This window comes from Mustela erminea, chromosome 11 (assembly GCF_009829155.1).
Source record: "Mustela erminea isolate mMusErm1 chromosome 11, mMusErm1.Pri, whole genome shotgun sequence".
In the NCBI taxonomy this organism is placed as follows: domain Eukaryota; kingdom Metazoa; phylum Chordata; class Mammalia; order Carnivora; family Mustelidae; genus Mustela; species Mustela erminea.
Window position 1 is genome coordinate 51,526,068 of NC_045624.1, and position 6,450 is coordinate 51,532,517.

At 39.7% G+C, this 6,450-nt stretch overlaps 1 pseudogene; it reads right to left on the reverse strand.

Annotated features, from left to right (window-relative positions):
* Positions 1 to 4,746: 4,746 nt before the first annotated feature.
* Positions 4,747 to 6,035, reverse strand: LOC116568755 (annotated as a pseudogene).
* Positions 6,036 to 6,450: the final 415 nt, after the last annotated feature.

Below are 6,450 nucleotides of genomic sequence, written 5' to 3' on the forward strand. Positions count from 1 at the left end.
GGCAGACAGGCAGGCAGAGAGGGGGAAGCAGGCTCCCTGCTGAGTAGAGAGCTCGATGTGGGGCTCGATCCCAGGACCTTGAGATCATGACCTGAGCTGAAGTTAGAGGCTCAATCCACTGAGCCACCCAGGTGCCCCAAAGTATTATCATCTTAACAAGTAATTAATATAAGAAAATACTCATGAGTTATTTTACTTTTTTTTTTCTTTCTTGCTAAGTCTTTAAAATCCGGTATGTATTAAAAGCCAGTGTACTCACAGCATATCTAAATTCAGACTCGCACATTTCAAGTGCTCAATAGCCACGCAGGGCTAGTGGCTACCATATTTTATTTATCAAATATATACAGAAATAAAGAGAAGAGTACAATGAATTTAATGTTATCACCTACTTTCAATAATTAACAATACACAGACAGCCTTGTTTCACTTACGTCCATTCAATTTTCCCAAACCCCTAAACTGGAGCAGGGGGGAAGGAGGGGTACCAAATTACTTTATTTGAAGGAATGTTTATTTTGGTACTCAAATCCAGATATTTTTAAGGAACATATTAGAGAGTTTTGAACACAGAAATGACTTTAAACAGCTCACTCTGTCAAGTTGAGAATAGTTTGTGAAGGAGAAGTATGGGTGGAAATGGGAAGACTTGTTATGAGAGCATTATCAGAATACTGGTGAATTTATAGCACCTTAGTCGGGGGTGGTGGTGGCAGGGGAGATGGTGAGGAATGGAGGATCGATTTGATCCTTACTGTATTTCAAGAAAGAGGCTGATAGGATATACTGATGGAACAGTTATGGAATATAAGAGAGAAGAGTCAGGATGACTCTAGGTAGGTATTTGGCCTCAGCAACATGATAGAGCTGTCATTTACTGAGATACAGGAGGCTGCCCCGGAGGAACAACTGGATGGAGATCAAGAGTTCATTTTTGGACATGTGACATTTAAACTACCTATTAGACATCCAAGTACAGACGGTTAATGAAAAGTTGGAGATCTCGATCTGCAATTCAGAGAAGTCCAGGCAGGAGATATAAATTTGAGAGTGATCAGAAAACAAATGATGTTAAAAACTATGGGACAAGATGTGTTCAGCAGGAAGTGAATACACATAGCAGAGACGTCCTAGTGCATGCCAGGATTTAAAAGTGGGAAGAGGAGGAACCAGGAAAGGAAACTGAATAGACGCTCCAAACGAGCCAGAAAAATAAATAAATAAAACCCAAGAAAAAGTATTGTCCCAGAAGACAAGTAAAAGAAGTATTTCAAGGAGTAGGTAGGAAGCAAGACCCAAACTAAACTGAAAAAGGAAATAAAAACCAATACAGACAATTTGAAAACATATTAAAGCAAATGAACCTACTAGTGAATGATTCGGTGACAAAAATCACACCAAGAATTATTCCAGCTGACCTTTGTTTTTTTTGTTGTTGTTGTTTTGTTTTGTTTTTTGGTTTGTTTGTTTTTAAAGATTTTATTTATTTAGTTGTCAGAGAGAGAGAGAGAGAGAGCAGGCTCTCAGCAGAGCAAGGAGGTCCATGTGGGACTCGATCCCAGGACTCTGGGATCATGCCCCGAGTCGGAGGCAGCGGCTCAACCAACTAAGCCACCAAGTCATTCCACCAAATGACCTTTGAACAAAACATTTTGACTATACAGTTCTGAGTGGGATATAATCTTAGGGAAAAAAAAATTAGAAAGGCAAACTACCTTAAATTATCTAGTTTCATTTAGTAGTTTTATTGTTAATAGCAACAATTGTATTATTTGGAAACCAACATATACATGTTTTTTAATATACTACTACTAAAAAACTTATGTTAAAGCTGTTCATCATTGAAAGGTTTAAAAAAGGGTGTCTGGGTGGCTCAGTGGGTTGAGCTTGTGCCTTCAGCTCAGGTCATGATCTTAGGGTTCTGGGATCGAGCCCCACGTCGGGCTCTCTCCTCGGCGGGGAGCCTGCTTCTTCCTCTCTCTCTGTCAAATAAATAAATAAAATCTTTAAAAAAAAATAAAAGAAAAAGAAAGGTTTAAACAAACAAACAAACAAAAAAAAAAAAAAACGTGGGGGGCACCTGGTTTGTGCAGTAAGTTGAGAGCCCAGCTCTTGATTTTGGCTCAAGTCATGATCTCAGGATCCTAGGATCAAGCCTCACCTCGGGCTCCCTGCTCAGCTGGGAGTCTGCTTGAGATTCTTTCTCTCCCTCTTCCTCTGCCCCTGCTCCCTGCATGCTCTCTCTCTCTATCTCAAATAAACAAATAAACCTTAAAAAAATAATGGGGAGCCTGTGTGGCTCAGTTGATTAAACACACAGCTCTTGGTTTTGGTCCCACATTGGGCTCTGCACTCAGTGCAGAGTCTGCCTCAAATTCTCTCTCCCTCTCCCTCATGCTCACTCTCCATAAATAAATAAAATCTTTTTAAAAAATTTTATAATTTTAAATTAGTTATAAATATCAGTATAAACTCATACTTTAAAAATTTTTTATAGTTACTTGCTTTCTAGGTCTGTCTACTGAAAATGCCAAGAAGCAACAATAACTCAGTAGCAACAAGAATCCCATATTGTGGTCTCAAAACACCATTTCACACTAAAAGGCCTCGAGATTTTCCAGTCAATTCCAAGAAATATACCAGCTGAGCTTGGGATGTCTTATTGTAACAGAAAACAAAGTCTACCAAAAGCTAATATTTTCATATCAAACAAATACAGAAGACTCAAAAGTTTCCCACTTGTACCCAAAATAGAACCATTTGAGTGTCAACAATTGCAACTGACAGAAACACATTGAATGGGTTCAGACTACTATTCAAAAAAGGAAAAAGAGAAAGATTCTATGGACATCAGGGAGGTTGCTAAGTAACCAATACATTACTGTAAAATTGGATAATTAAAAGGAAATAATTAAAGATCTTGGGACACCTGGGTGGCTCAGTGGGTTAAGCTTCTGCCTTCAACTCGGGTCATGATGGCAGGGTCCTAGGATCCAGCCCCGCTTCGGGCTCTCTCCTCCACGAGGAGCCTGCTTCCCCCTTTCTCTCTGTCTGCCTCTCTGCCTGCCTCTCTGAACACAAGTATGTGATCTTCTCTCTGTCAAATAAATAAATAAAACCTAAAATATACACATATATTTATTTTATTTTATTTATTTGACAGAGAGAGAAATCACAAGTAGGCAGAAGTAGGCAGAGAAGCAGGCAGATAGAGGGAGAAGCAGGCTCCCCACTGAGCAGAGAGCCCAGTGTGGGGCTTGATCCCAGGACCCTGGGATCATGACCTGAGCCAAAGGCAGAAGCTTAATCCACTGAGCCACCCAGGCACCCCATCCAACCATCCATCCATACATACATAGCCTGCCTTTCTGGTATGAACAGTATTTCAGGATAAGCAAATAACCCTCATGGATGTAAAAAAGTTCATCTATACAGAATTCTAGCTAAGAAATGAAGGAGGAATGACTGCATTAGAAAATCACCATCTTGCAACCCCTATTTATTTTCAAATGAATCAGCAGTGTTCATCAATAGATACCAAAATCATTAAGTGAAAGACTGTTGGAAAACTTTACAGTGAAGGAATGAGGCTGTCATCACATAAACAACTTAAGCATTCCTAGAAGTGAAGCCATCTGACCCTATGTGGCCCTTGAGGTGATGAAATAATATAGAGTCTGTAACATCACCTATAGCATGTCCTTGTCAAGAATCTAGAATACAATTTAATCAAGTTTTTAGATCTAACTTCTAGACTGCAGAAAATACAGAGGATGAAAAGGCAAATTAAACACCATAAGGATACAATTGAAACATTCTACAAGACTGCGGAACCAGTTTCTTCAAGAAGTAAATCAAATTAGGGAGGGGGAAATGGAGCACTTCTGCAAATGAAACTGTAAGAACCAAATGTGGACCTTGTGTGGATTCTGGCTTGAAAAAATAATAATTGTAAAAAGACATTTCTTGAGATGATAGGGAAATTTGAGTTGTTTTTACTATAACTTAAGAAATGCATACTTTGGGGCACCTGGATGGCTCAGTGGGTTATAGCCTCTTCCTTCGGCTCAGGTCATGATCTCAGGCTTCTAGGATCTAGGCCCACATGATACTCTGCTCAGCAGAGAGCCTGTTTCCCTTCCTCTCTCTCTCTGCCTGACTCTCTGGCTACTTGTGATCTCTGTCTGTCAAATAAATAAAATCTTTAAAAAAAAAAGAAAAGAATTGCATACTTCATTTTGATAGATATAAAAATGGCTTTGTGGTTACACTTAAAAACTTTTTTTATTTTTTGTCTTTTAAAGCATCATGAAGTAATCAGGATAAAGCATCATGCCTTCTAAAATTTGGTTGTAAGGGGCGCCTGGGTGGCTCAGTGGGTTAAGCCACTGCCTTCGGCTCGGGTCATGATCTCAGGGTCCTGGGATCGAGTCCCGCATCGGGCTCTCTGCTCAGAAGGGAGCCTGCTTCCCTCTCTCTCTCTGCCTGCCTCTCCATCTACTTGTGATTTCTCTCTGTCAAATAAATACATAAAATCTTTTAAGAATAAATAAATAAATAAATAAATAAATAAATAAATAAATAAAATTTGGTTTTAAATACTCCAGCCAAGAAATAATTAATTAAATAGAAACAGCTCCAGTTTATCAAGCTATTCCTTACATCAGGAAAGATAAGTGCCCCTTGTTCCTCAGTAGCCACAGCAGTATACTTTCCTTGCCCAGACATTCGGATGGGCGTCATGACTCAAGAATTGTGGAGGTCAGAACCGAATCAGGCAAAGGCAGCAACTTCACAATTAAGAGCCAATTCCAGCTTCATGGTACCTGACACCTACTTCATGGCCTTGGTTTGGGCAGCAGATCTGACAAAGGACACAGACAAACCAATATTGATGGTAAGGCAGATAATTTTGTAGAACATTTCTGTTTCCAAGACGATCTGTCCATCAAGGATGGAAATGACATTTATTGGCTCATAAGCAAACACACCACCAGCTGTGTTTCCATGAGTGGTAAAGCAGTCAAGGAGCCGCTACCAAAAGAATCGTTCATTTGGGCTGCTCTCTCCAACAGATGGGAGTGTAGGTAGAACACATCACCAGGATAGTCTTCATGGGCAGCAGAGATGTGACAATAAGCAACAGACCGTTTGGATAACTCATGTTTGCCATTATCCTTAAAATATTTTCCTAAAGAGCCAGAATAAAGAGTCAGGTACTGATGTGGGGCAGAATCAGTAGCAGCAGCTGAAACCACAATGGTACCCTTCATAGTATCTGTAAGTCTCTTTACCAACAGTGGAACAGTGAACCTCTTTGGACCAATAGCAATGTAGATACAGTACAGCTTCTTCTTTTCATCAGATCCATCATGAAACATTTCTGGTTAATAATTATGTCAATCTTTGATGTTTTGCAAGTCCATTGGCCAACATTAAACAGCTCAGGTTGACCAGGATCAATTGGCTCCAAGCTATCCACAGCCTTAATGCCAGCCTGAACTGGTTCCTGCAGATTGGAGGAATAATCCCGGGTGCTTTTAGGCCAACTTGCCTATGGTTCTTGGAACCAATTACCAATGGCACCTTCTACATGAGCCAACAGCTTCTCACCAACGAAAACATCCACAGTGGCTCCTGTCCTCTTCAGAGTATCTCCTTCCTTAATTAGTTTTCATTTCCAAACACACCACCACCATTATCAAGTTCCAAGTTCAGACACATACACTTCAAGCTTGGAAGAAAACTCTACCCTTTCTTCTGCTTGGACATTTCTCAGCCCATGTATTTGAACAATACCATCACCAATACTTAAGAGACATTCAGTCTCTTCAAGGTCACTAGAGGTATTAACTCCAAGAATACACTCTTCAAAAACAGAGGACACCCCAGCGGTACCAGTCTTCTGAGGACAGATGCTAGAGACAGGGAGGTTCCTTGTGACAATTAAGGATGATTGCCAAGCATTTCTGGAGACACCAGCCTTCTGAGAGAAGATGAAAGCCACAGCCCAAGGCCATGTGCATAGACAACATTTTTTTTTCTTAAAGCTAATTTGGTTTTTTTCTAGTGGGGCTCAAACTCACTTCCCCAAGATTAAGAGTCACATGTTCTTCCTACTGAGCCATCCAGGCATCCCCAGATAGCATCTTTAGAGCTCTCCCCAGGTCGTTCCTCTCTAGCTGCAGCCTCTGAACCAACTCCCAAACAAATATTAACCTAAAGAAATTACACTAGTATTCTGAGATAGTATACTAGTATAATGAGATAATTATATTAGTATTAGACAAAATACAGTTTTGAGAAAAAATTCTTATTATGGATAAGGAAAGTCACAACATAAGAATAAAAACAATAATTCATTCGAAAGACAAGACAATTTTATATATATTCTTTTTTTTTAATATTTTATTTATTTATTTGACAGAGATCACAAGTAGTCAGAGAGTC